Source organism: Macaca nemestrina, chromosome 17 (genome assembly GCF_043159975.1).
Source record: "Macaca nemestrina isolate mMacNem1 chromosome 17, mMacNem.hap1, whole genome shotgun sequence".
NCBI lineage: Eukaryota > Metazoa > Chordata > Mammalia > Primates > Cercopithecidae > Macaca > Macaca nemestrina.
Window position 1 is genome coordinate 60,456,207 of NC_092141.1, and position 12,577 is coordinate 60,468,783.

At 48.9% G+C, this 12,577-nt stretch overlaps 1 long non-coding RNA gene across 4 annotated transcripts; it reads right to left on the reverse strand.

Moving 5' to 3' along the window:
• Positions 1-511: 511 nt before the first annotated feature.
• Positions 512-12,373, reverse strand: LOC105472328 (uncharacterized). 4 transcript variants are annotated; one of them, XR_981528.3, is made up of 4 exons: positions 11,695-12,370; positions 10,532-11,158; positions 5,827-5,959; positions 512-930 (listed from the first exon to the last, which is right to left on the reverse strand). It is a non-coding gene; the product is annotated as an uncharacterized lncRNA (long non-coding RNA). The 4 variants fall into 4 exon arrangements; XR_981527.3 differs by lacking the exon at positions 512-930 and adding an exon at positions 940-1,241 and having other exon boundaries at positions 5,827-6,058; positions 11,695-12,373; XR_981526.3 differs by lacking the exon at positions 512-930 and adding an exon at positions 940-1,241 and having other exon boundaries at positions 11,695-12,369.
• Positions 12,374-12,577: the final 204 nt, after the last annotated feature.

Sequence of the window (12,577 nt, forward strand, 5' to 3'; positions counted from 1 at the left end):
TACATATATGTTATATGTATACTATACATATAAAAATACCAGATGTTCTAAGAAGTAAACCTCATCAAATCAGCAGTTGAGAAAACAAGACCCAGTCTCTTGGCACTCCTAGCCAGCCGAGTGAGCTCTCTTTAAACTGAAGTCACCCTTACATTTTGCCCCAATACCCTCAAAGGATAAATATGAGTTTCATGTAAGTCTCTGGAGAGGATAGCTCGCAGCCAGTTACTTAGAATGGATTATGTGAGATTCAGTTTACGAGTGCAAATTGTGTTTCACACATGAGTCACCTTGAATAACCCAATAATTAATTAAAACCATGTCCTGCAGGGGAGAATTTATTACATTCCCTGGCTTTTTATGAGCTAGGTGTAGTTTGGAAATGAAAAATGTGAGGCCTCTTCAATAATGTCTGTGCTGCATTCTGCACTCACGGAGTCACCCTCTCACCCGGTCCCAGTGAACAAAGTTTTGGACAAGAGAGACTTCAGCTTAGAAGGGTAAAGCAGGTTTATTGCAGCCTGGTTGGGGCCCCTTCAACTTCTGGAACCAGATTGGTCAGTGTTTCTTGAAATTCCTCTTGGAGAGAAGTTGGGGCTTTGAGTAGTTGGCGCACCAAAGCTAGGAGCCCTAGAAAGAAGGAAGGGGGGAAGCCGGGCGTGGTGGCTCACACCTGTAATCCCAGCACTTTGGGAGGTGGAGGCGGGCAGATCACCTGAGATCAGGAGTTCCAGACCACTCTGGTCAACTTGGTGAAACCCTACCTCTACTAAAAATACAAAAATTAGCCAGGCGTGATGGAATGTGCCTGTAATCACAGCTACTCGGGAGGCTAAGGCAGGAGAATCACTTGAACCTGGGAGGCGGAGGTTGCAGTGAGCTGAGATTGAGCCATTGCACTCCAGCCTGGGTGACAGAGCAAGACGCCATCTAAAAAAAAAAAAAAAAAAAAAAAAAAAAAAGTTAGGGGTGTGCACGCTGGGAGAGGGGTACTCAGGGCTGAGATAAGGCCAGGCTCCAGACTCCTTGGTGGTTCCTGGGGAAGAGGACTGGGCATCCTGGTACTCTTCCCCATGCTAGGATGTCACAGCTTCTCCAGTGGGTCAACATCCGGCCCAGGTATCTTCCTAGCTTGAGGGATGTGGGGTGTGTTATGGCTTCTTTTTATACACAAGAGAACAAGTTTGTCTGCTGGTTCTTCTTCCAACCAAAATCTTCATCTTCTCCTCAAATACCACCAACTATGAGAAAAACAATACTTTGTTATATAGGCGTAACACTCTTTGTAGAATCTCAATTTCCCTCATCGTGATTGATTGTCTCGAAGCAGTCCTGTAAGGAAGGATGGGCAGAGAGGATCACTTCCATTTTATAAATAAGAAGACCGAGGGCTGCAGAGAGGATATGGCCAGTCCAAGGACACACAGCTTGAGCACAAGCCAGAGCAGAGACAGCAGTTCAGGCTTTCCACCTCAGTGGTACCCTAAGGGTAGGAAGGAGTGAGAGATGGCAGAGCTAGACTGGCCACTCCACCTCTGAAACAGACCACGTTCTTTCTTTGGTTCCCTTGGGAAGCATTCAGGCCACTGGGTGCATCCCCAAGGCAGGAAATGAACAGTCCTGCCCCTAGAGCAGCAATCATGGCTTTAGATCTGGACCTATGTATCCAGTGTTTGAAACTTTCATAATCCAAAGACCCACCAGAGAATCCCATTCTTGGCTGCCTCCAGTGAGAGAAGGAGTGAGGTCTCTCACTCCAAGAGCAATGAAGGGACCAACAGGAGTCAGAAAGTGACTAGTGGGTGGGCAGGGAGGGCGCTGCCTGTTCCAGCTCTCCTTTCTTTGGCAGGGTGCGGAGGGGAGGATGCAGCTCTCCTGTCCATACCTGGCTGCCGCAGCCAGAGGACAAGTAAGAAAGAAACCTGTAAGAATCAGTTGTTTGGTTCAACATAGAGCAGTCATGTTTTCTGAGGATGTCCAATACCTTTTGAGAACTGGGTTGGTCCAGGTTTTTAAATAAAGTAATGGCATGAAAAACAGGGATTTGGAGCAATTGTTATAGGTTATAAGACAGTTAAGAGACATCAAGCAAATGTAATGTGTGAACTTTGTTTAGATCCTGACTTAAACTAATTGTAAAAAGACATTTTTTGAGACAACTGAGGAAATTCAAACAGGGACAGTATTAAGGAATTATTCTTAATTTTGTCTTGTGTGATAGTCACATAAAGGTTATACATAAAAAAAGAAAAAGAACAGTGGCTTACGCCCATAATCCCAACACTTGGAGAGGCCAAGATCAGAGGATCCCTTGAGGCCAGGAGTTTAGAGACCAGGCTGGGCAACAAGCAAGACCTTGCCTCTACAAAAAATAAAATAAAAATAGGCTGGGCACAGTGGCTCATGCCTACAATCCCACCACTTTGGGAAGCCAAAGCGGCAGACTGCTTGAGCAAGGGAGTTTAAGACCAACCTGGGAACTCCTGTCTCTACCAAAAAAAAAAAAAAAAGTACCCAGGCATGGTAGCACATGCATGTAGTCCTGTAGTCCTAGGCATGGGATCACTTGAGCCCAGGAGTTCAAGGCTTCAGTGACACTGCACTCCAGCCTGGGTGACAGAGCAAGATCCGTCTCTAAAAACAAACAAAAAATTTTTTTAATCTGTTAAAGATTCAAACTGAAGTATTCTGGAGGAAAAAAAAAAAAAGTCTGGGATTTGCTTTAGAATACTCCAGAAAGAAGGCTGGGCACGGTGCTCTTAACTTTGGGAGGCCAAGGTGGGCAGATCACGAGGTCAGGAGATTGAGACCGTCCTGGCTAACACAGTGAAACCCCGTCTAAAAATGCAAAAAATTAGCCAGGCGTGGTGGCAGGCTACTGAGTAGTCCCAGCTACTCAGGAGGCTTAATGGTGTGAACCCAGGAGGCGGGCGGGGGTTGCACTGAGCTGAGATCGCGCCACTGTGCTTCAGCCTGGGCCACAGAGTGAGACTCCGTCTCAAAAACAAACAAACAAACAAACAAAAAAAAAAACAACCTCCAGAAAGAAATGCAATACAATGGGCTATGAGTTGATTATCGTTGAAGCTGGGTGATAGGTATGAGCAGTTGAATTACACTTTTTTTGTTTACTTTTCTGTATCTGTAAAATTTGCCATTAGAAAACAAATCACTAAGCTGGGCGTGGTGGCTCACACCTGTAATCCCAGCACTTTGGGAGGCTGTGGCGGGCAGATCACAAGGTCAGGGGTTCGAGACCAGCCTGACCAACATGGTGAAACCCCGCCTCTACTAAAAATACAAAAATTAGCCAGGCATGGTGGCGTGTGCCTGTAATCCCAGCTACTCAGGAGGCTGAGGTAGGAGAATAACTTGAACCTGGGAGGTGAAGGTTGCCGTGAGCCGAGATCATACCACCACACTCCAGCCTGGGCAACAGAGTGAGACTCCCTCTTCAAGGAAAAGAAAAGAACAGAAAGGAAAGGAAAGGAAAAGAAAAGAAAAGAAAAGAAAAGAAAAGAAAAGAAAAGAAAAGAGAAATCAATAAAGCAGTGGGCTCCTGTCCTTAAAAACCACACATATACACCAATGTTTACCCTCAATTTTAAAGGGTGAGACTTTGAGAGCCACCCATAAAATCAAATTCAGAATCCTCAGTGCCCACCAAATACCCATTTTTTTCCCCCATGGAAGGAACAGGCTTGGAAGGTGTTTTGGCACCAGGTTGACCCAACCATACTTCCCTTTCTGCTGTCAGTGTGGGTAACAGAGCCATTAGAGGAGGTTGAGCCTCCCACAATTCAACTCTAGGTGAACATTTGCCAGGTATAGCTCCTTTGTTACTCACATGGACTCAGCCTCCAAAGTGAAACCGGGTGGCATGAATGGGGTGGGAGGAAGAGGACAGAAATTGGTCTCCACTTTTGTAGTTTTAGAAGTCATGGGGGGCACTGATAAAAAAGATGACAGTGGCCGGGCGCGGTGGCTCAAGCCTGTAATCCCAGCACTTTGGGAGTCCGAGACGGGCGGATCACGAGGTCAGGAGATCGAGACCATCCTGGCTAACACGGTGAAACCCCGTCTCTACTAAAAAAAAATACAAAAAACTAGCCGGGCGAGGTGGCGGGCGCCTGTAGTCCCAGCTACTCAGGAGGCTGAGGCAGGAGAATGGCATGGCGTAAACCCGGGAGGCGGAGCTTGCAGTGAGCCGAGATCGCGCCACTGCACTCCAGCCTGGGTGACAGAGCCAGACTCCGTCTCAAAAAAAAAAAAAAAAAAAAAAAAAAAAGATGACAGTGTATTAAAGGGTTTTCTTTATTTTATTTTTATTTTTATTTTATTTTATTTTTTGAGACAGAGTCTCACTCTGTCACTCAGGCTGGAGTGCAGTGGCTCGATCTTGGCTCACTGCAACCTCTGCCACCTGGGTTCAAGCGATTCTCCTCCCTCAGCCTTCCGAGTGGCTGGGACTACAGGAACATGCCACCACGCACGGCTAATTTTTGTATTTTTGTTGTTTTTTTTTTTTTTAGTAGAGACAGGATTTCACCATGTTGGCCAAGCTGGTCTTGAACTGCTGACCTCAAGTGATCAACCGCTTTGGCCTCCCAAAATGCTGAGATTATAGGCATGAGCCACCACTCCCCGCCGGGTTTCTTTTCTTTAGAGTTCATGTTTTGATTTTTCCAAATCCCTCAATTTTTCCCTTTTCCCTTTAATAATTTTCCAAATATCTTAGGTCTGTTTTTAATATTAGTTTGAGATACTAATGAGATTTAATGAAATTTATTTCCATTTTAAAACTTGTCATGGCCAGGTGCAGTGGCTCATGCCTGTCATCCCAGCACTTTGGGAGGCTGAGGTGGAAGGGTCGCTTGAGCTCAGGAGTTTGAGACCAGCCTGGGCAACATGGCGAGACCTCGTCTCTATAAAAAATTTTAAAATTAGCTGGGCGTGGTGGTAAGTACCTGTGGTCCCAGCTACTCAGGGGACTGAAGCGGGACGATTGCTCGAGCCCGGGAGGTCGAGGCTGCAGTGAGTCGTGATCGCACCAATGCACTCTAAGCTAGGCGAGGGAATGAGACCCTGTGTCAAAATAAAATAAAATAAAATAAAATAAAATAAAATAAAATAAAATAAAATGTGTCAAAGATTTGTGTTTGGAGAGGGAAGAGAAGTAAAAATATCGGAATCAGGATTTGGTGCCATAAAGAGTCGATTTGCCTCTAGAAGTTGGACAAATTAATCTCCTAAACCTCAGCTTTCTTATTTTATTTTTCTTTTTTGAGACTGGTTCTCGCTCTGTCTCCCTGACTGGAGTGCAGCAGCGTAATCACGGCTCACTGTACCCTCCAGCTTCGGATTCAAGCCAGAAGTTCAGGGTTCAAGCCAGGCTGGTCTGGAACTCCTGGGCTCAAGCGATTCGCCGGCCTTGGCCTCCCAAAGTGTTGGGACTGCAGGCGTGAACCACCGCGCCCCGCTCAGTTCTCTTATCTACAAAACGGAAGTAACAGTTTCCCCCCCCTCCTGCCCCGTTCTTTTGTTGTGCGGATTAAATCAAAGGCACCTACAGGGTACTTAAAGTACCCGGCACTTCGCAGACTTTCCAAAGGGACCGCCCCAAGGAGCCTTAGAGGGCTATAGGATTAGAGATGTAGGGGTCTGCGCGGCCCAAGGTGCTGGCCATAGTGGCGTCAGGGAGTGCAGCTTCTCAGTCCCGGATCAAGCAGGCGGCAACTCGCCACCCGCCAACGCACTAAGCGGGTTTTCGCCTTGAGGTACGACCTCCGCTCAGGGTGGGGATCGGTGGAGGGCAGGTGCACCTACCAGCAGAGAGGAGATCTTTGCGTGCGTGAGTAGAAGGTAGGGACTGCAAGAAGACTCCCCAGCTCTCTAGCTGCGCTGGCTGGACGGTTAAAGACCTCACTCGCGGGCCGCAGAGCGCTTTACCATCGAGGAGCTGGGGAATAAACCCCAGCCGGTGAGATGACTCAGTCCCATTACTGAAAAATCTGCCCGACCAGGTGTTTACACACGCGGAAGGAAGGAAAGAATGTCTCTGGGACAAAAAGGGGAAAAATTCTTTAGGCTGGCCTCTAGTCTTGATGAAGAGTTGGCGGGTTCCCCTTAGTTCCTATGAATTCTCCCACCTGAGAGCTATCCACCTTGCCCGCTTGACCTGCACTGATCTCGGGCCATGCAAGGCCGGGGAGGATGGGCTGGTCGGCGTCAGTCTGTGCCTTCCCGTGTCCAAAGCTTGGCCTGCACTCCCGGGGCAGGTGATTCCCCAGGCTAGAAAAACCATGCAGATGGGGGTGGAGGACAAGCAGGCAAAGGAGGCAGAATCTACCGGTAGACTGGTGTAGGGGATTCCAGTTCAAGGGCAGAGAGCACCCCTGCCCCCACAATCCCTATCTGCATCCCCCACCCAAGGCAGCCGGAGATCTGGGCTGGGCCTGGGCCTGACAGGTTATTGAGAGGGTGGAGGGATTGGAGAGACCAGGGTTTGCTGACCAGGGTTTGCTTCCCACGGTTCTTCCCCAGCTCCCCCACCTAAGTCTCTGGGGCTGAGCACCATTTCCAGGGGAAGTTTCCAGGTTCATCTCAAAATTAAGAAACTAGGAGGCCGGGCGCGGTGGCTCAAGCCTGTAATCCCAGCACTTTGGGAGGCCGAGACGGGCGGATCACAAGGTCAGGAGATCGAGACCATCCTGGCTAACACGGCGAAACCCCGTCTCTACTAAAAACACAAAAAATTAGCCGGGCGAGGTGGCGGCGCCTGTGGTCCCAGCTACTCGGGAGGCTGAGGCAGGAGAATGGCGGGAACCCGGGAGGCGGAGCTTGCAGTGAGCTGAGATCTGGCCACTGCACTCCAGCCTGGGCGACAGAGCGAGACTCCGTCTCAAAAAAAAAAAAAAAAAAAAAAAAAAAAAAAGAAACTAGGAGCCCCGGCTTTGCCTCATAGAGCTAGACCAGCAGTTTTTCAACCTGGGAGGTACTACCCTTGTGACCAAGCTTTGGGTTCTTAGGACTTGGTGGGCATTGAGCTGGAACCAGAACACCATCCTGAATGTGTGAGCTTCTACATATGCAAGTCCCAGCCTGCCTGACTTTTTGGACTCCCCTGGGCCAGGCATGGAGAATAGTCAGGGCATCACCAGAAACTCTGAAACTGCATCCAGTGGCCATAACTGTCTGCCTTTTGTATTCTTATTTCTTCTGCTCCCACTTCAGTAGCTCAGAGCTGCCTGGTACCACAGAACTGGCCATGGGTTGCCTGAGGTCAGTTCTCTCTGAACTGGGCAAGACATCAACCTTGCCTAGGCATCTGCCCCCAGCTACCCAAGCACAATGCTGGTTAGCACTGAATGATCTCTAAGGAGTCTCCTGACCCCAAACACCAACCGACCCGTTTGGGGAGCCAGGGAATGCGGAGCTCTCTGCTCATTAAGAGAAGGGAAAGGCAGGGAGCTCTACATGTCCCCTAAGCTGAGAGTCCTAATTAAGGACTTCATAGGGGGAAGCTCATTCCTTCCTCTCTCTCCTCTCTCTTCTTTCTTTCTTTCTTTCTTTCTTTCTTTCTTTCTTTCTTTCTTTCTTTCTTTCTTTCTTTCTTTCTTTCTCTCTTCTTTCTTTCTTTCTCTCTCTTCTTTCTTTCTTTCTTTCTTTCTTTCTTTCTTTCTTTCTTTCTTTCTTTCTTTCTTTCTTTCTCTTATTTCTTCTCTCTCTCTCTCTCTCTCTTTTTCAAAGAAGTCCCTCTTAGTTACCTGGGCTGGAGTGCAGTGGCACCATCTCAGATAACTGCAACCTCCACCTCCTGGGTTCAAGCGATTGATTCTCGTGCCTCAGCCTCCCAAGTTGCTGAGATTACAGGCACCCACCACCATGTCCAGCTAATTTTTTATATTTTTTAGTAGAGAGGAGTTTCACCAAGTTGGCCAGGCTGGTCTTGAACTCCTGACCTCAGGTTATCCACCCGCTTTGGCCTCCCAAAGTGCTGGGATTGCATGCTTGAGCCACTGTGCCTGGCCAGGAGGAAGTTTTCTAAGCTTCTAAGCTTCCCCTGGTGTCAGTTGCAACACAGTAGCCTCCAACATTGGAATCTCCTCTCAAATCCAAGCCCTACCTATGAGCAACATGAGGGGAGAGCAAAGATCTTCACTGTCTCTTCAGTAGTGGCTAGAGTCCCTTCCAATTATGAACAAAACTATAGACATTACAGGGACCAAATAGAAAACAAACAAACAAAAAAACCTGTGAGTAATTTTTCTCTTTTTTTTTTTTTTTTTTTTGAGACATGTTCTCAGTCTGTCACCAAGGCTGGAGAGCAGTGGCACAGTCTTGGCTCACTGTAGCCTCAACCTCCCAGGCTCAAGTGATCCTCTCACCTCAGCCTCCCAAGTAGCTGGGACTACAGCGTGTGCCACCATACTGGGCTATTTTTTGTAGAGATGGGGTTTTGCCATGTTGCCCAGGCTGGTCTCAAAATCCTGAGCTCAAGTGATTCTCCCACCTCGGCCTTCCTAAGTGCATGATTTTACAATTTAAAGTGAAAAGCATTTTACTTTCCCTCTCAGAACTTTTAGAAAACCTCTGAAGGAGTAGAAGGGAAGAATGATCAGTTTAAGCTCAAGTGACTCACAGCCAAGGCAGATTAAAAGCCCAGAGCTCTGTTCCAATCCCAAATCCCTCTTTGATGAGGAGTCCTATGTGTATGGTCCGATATCACCTCTGGACTAGTAGGGTCAATGCAGACAGGCTGCAGACAATCAGCCAGACTTCTCCAGTCTCAGAAGGTGTCAGGATTTGGGGTAAATGGCTGGCCCAGAACCTTGAGGGCCTGGCTAACATGGACTTTCCTCAGGTTAGAGTCCTCAGGGCAGTAACTAGGAACTGCCCAGTGCTCATCTCAAGCTGGAGCTGAGATTCAGAAAGGCAGATATTCTTGGAGCAGTGTTATTTTCGAGGCTTCATTGAGTCCCAAGAGGGGTAGTCTTTTGTGGCACTCAAGAGCAGGAACCCATGAACACCATGAACTGGACAGTACTTGGTAGGGATGAATTATGGACGATTTTTTTGCTCCACCTTGTGTGTCTGTGTGTGTGCGAAATGCCTGCCTTCTTCCTCTCCCAACTTTGTTTCTTGGAACAGAGATCTTAGTGGGAAGAGAAAGGAAAGGCTTTTGCTATAGGGATTGGGGTTGGGGGGACAGTGAGGAGGGAGGTAGGTCACAAGATGGTCATGTTCTGGGTTTTTGGAAGGATCCCAGGACTTTCATTAAGGTAAATGGGGGAATCAAAGTAAGAAATCAAATCTTTCAAACTGTACTTTCCCCTAGGCCTTAACTCTACAGCTCCACTTCAGGCCAAATAGGTGGGTTTGGGACTTGAGGGGCCAGGGCCCTGGTGCTGACATTCTTCTTGATTTAAGGAATGAAGACTCAATCTTTATCTCTGGCAGAGTCTATACTAGCAGTCCTGAGAGCAGCCAGCATTTTCCTAATAGTCATATCATCAACACCCACATTTCCTGAAAGGAAAAACAAAGTGGAGGTGGTGGGAGAGATGGAAGTGACTCAAATTGCTTTCTTCAATTTGCACATAGATTTTTTGATACATTCCTCATTTCTGAGTCCTATCTAGGATCTCAGGGGTTGGAACAAAGAAAGCCCAGTCTCCCATGACCCTGGAAGTTGCTGAAACCCCTAAAGACACTAACTGTGGGTCCCCATTTGAGTATCCCATTCCTATTCCTTTACTTCCAAGTGTCTCTGTGCTGGGTGACTGGAGGGATTTATAGGAAAAGTATGGAGGAGGTGATCTCCCAGGCAATTTGGTCCCCTTTAATGAGCCACTGCAGAATTTAAACTGTGAGGCTGGCTGCCCCAACTGAGTCAGAACATGACAGTTGCCTCCACAGTGGCTGGGCTCCCTCAAAGCACTAATAACCGTGCCTGCACTAGACACACATGGAAAAATGCGTGGCAGCTTCCTGGACTCTTTATTGTTCCTTCTACTGTTTTCTCCCCTCTCCTTCCGGTAAAGCTCCCTTCCCTTCTGCTGCCCGCCATCACTCTTCTGTTCAAGGTGAACACTGGCAGGGATTCAAAGGTCTGCTGATCCAGTCCTTCCCTCCTTACACAGTGCAGATAGGAAAACTGAGGCACAGAGAGGGCTACTGACTTGGTCCAGCACACTGAGCTAGAACAGAACCTTACATGAGACTCTGGATTGCTCTGCAGTGCGGCCATATAGGACCAGACTTCCTAATGGTTGGGGTCTGATCTGGGCTGAGTTTCTCCTAATTGGGTAAATCCCCATTAAAGCCCAGGGTTGGAGAAGGGGGCTGGGGACCCTGGGGCCAGCCAGTCTCCCTATTCAGCACATGTGATGCGTGATAGGCAAGAAACAGCTGGCTTGTTCACCTAGACCTGCAGGACTAAAGGGAGACTCTTGGTCTCTGCTCAGTGACCCTCATATTTGACCCCCTTCCTCCCTCTCTCCTCCCTCCCTCCTCTTTGGACCCCACTCACAGTTCTCTGGGCTTGGCTACGCCCTCCTCTGGTTTCTAGGCCGTGTCAGGGTGCGCAGCAGCTGCCGTGGTCGCCCTGAGGTTGGAGCAAGCCTCTCCCTTCAGCTGTCCATCCTTTGATTCCTCCTCAGATCCATTTGTCCCATGGTTTTGAGGCCATGATGGGCTCTAATTTCATAGCTGGCTCCCTCAGCCCTGGCCTCAGAGGCACTTAGGCTTGTCCTGAGAGGGTTGTAATTCCTGAGGATGTCGCAGGGCTGACTGGGTTGGGGAAGGAAGGAGGAGATGACAGTGGCCTCCTCCTGAGCAGCCATGCCTCCATCCTCTGAGCTCTTAGCTCTCGGATCCCGCTGTCAAGTTGTCCAAAAGATTTTCCTCTAAGGCCAGGAGAGACCACGCTTGACTTCATTTCAGGGAGAAAGGCCCAAGTCACCCTTCATCTCCAGCCGGTGCTGTTCTAGCCTCAGGCAGAGCCCCAGGGCAGGGCTCCAGGGACCCACCAGCCACACTAGGTCGTCCTCCAGGCCGTCGTCCCCTGCCAAGCGCAGGCTCCGGCCCCTGAGAGCTGTAGCCTCGCAAGCCCTTTCCAGACTTCAGAGAAGAACAATGGAAAAACTGGGTGAGAGTGCTGCAAAGGAAAAACGTGTATGGTGGGGTGAGTAAGTGAAGTAAAACGGAGATGAGAGAAAGAAAAAAGAAACAGAGAGGAGAGAGAACAAAAGGAAGGAGGAAGGAAAAATGAGAAAAGAGAAGAAGGAAAAATAAGGAAGAAAAAGCAAACAAAGAGAAAAATAGTGTAAGTGAGATGAGAGACAGGGAGAAAAGTACTAAAGGGAAAATGAAGACAGAGCAACGGGTGGGTGGCGGAACCAGAGTGAACAATAACAAGAAAAGAAAAGAAAGAAATCAAGAAAGAGCACACAAAAAGCAAGATAACTGAAATGGAAGGAAGCAAAGGCGGTGAGAAAAACACAAATATAAAAAGAAAAGAAGCTATCAAGACTAAAGACAGAGGAGATAAAATGCAGACGGAAGGAAAAGATGAAAAGAGGAAGGAAAGAAAAGAGTACACCTCAATTAGGCCATTTTCATAAAACCAAGAGGAGCCAGGCGACCCCAAGCAGTTCAGCCAGACCCGCGCCGCCGGCGGACCGCGGAGCCCACCTTTCGGGAGAGCGGAGCGTCGCGCTGCGGAGAAATCCTCTCTATTCATCACCACCAACCTGACAGCCGCCATCGTCGCCGCCACAGAGGTTGCTCCAGTTGGGAGAACGCAGGCAGCGGGCACTCACTTTACAAAAAATAAAACATAGTTTAGCAAATGCCCTCAAGTGCGGCGGGTGGGCGCCTCCCGCCCCCACCCCTCGTTGGCGGGTCCCTAGCCCGGGCGGGGGCGGGAGCTGACACGGAGGTGCCAAGTCCCCGTTGCCGGAACCCCCGGGGACGCGGCGGCTGCGCTCAAAGGCCGGGCTGTAAAGGTCACAGGCGGTCTGTGGGGCCGAGCTGAATGGGCTCCCGGAGGTAAACAGACTCTTAACTTTCAACTTGGCCTTGACCTTCCTGGAGGTGTCTGGCCGGTATGTAAAGGATCACGCTGAGGCTTTCAGCGCTTTTGGTTGGGTCAGTAAAGAAAGCTGGGGGAGGCTCCGGGCTCCCGGAGGGTCTGCCAGGAGGCTCCCAGCAAGACACAAAGGCATCTGTGGGGCTGGGGGAAGGGCAGGCTCAGTCCAGTCAGTCTGGAAGATCAGGACGCCTGGGTTGTGCAGGGACTTCCTCGCTGAACTCATGTAGAGCCCCAGGGAGGACTTGGAGGCTCTGAGCCTCAGTTTCCCGATGCAAGAACTATGAAGCTTATGCAGGGCTGAGGGGGTGAGAAGTGACTGGCACTCTTTAGGGCAACTCTTAAGGCAATTACAAGCAGGTTGCTTGTAATTCATTAGAAGCAGATACACATGGAGGCATACAAATAGAGCTCATATTTATTCAGATTGGGAAAGGCTTTTATGTGCAAAATCTCATTATATCACCACAGTATTTATGTGAGGAA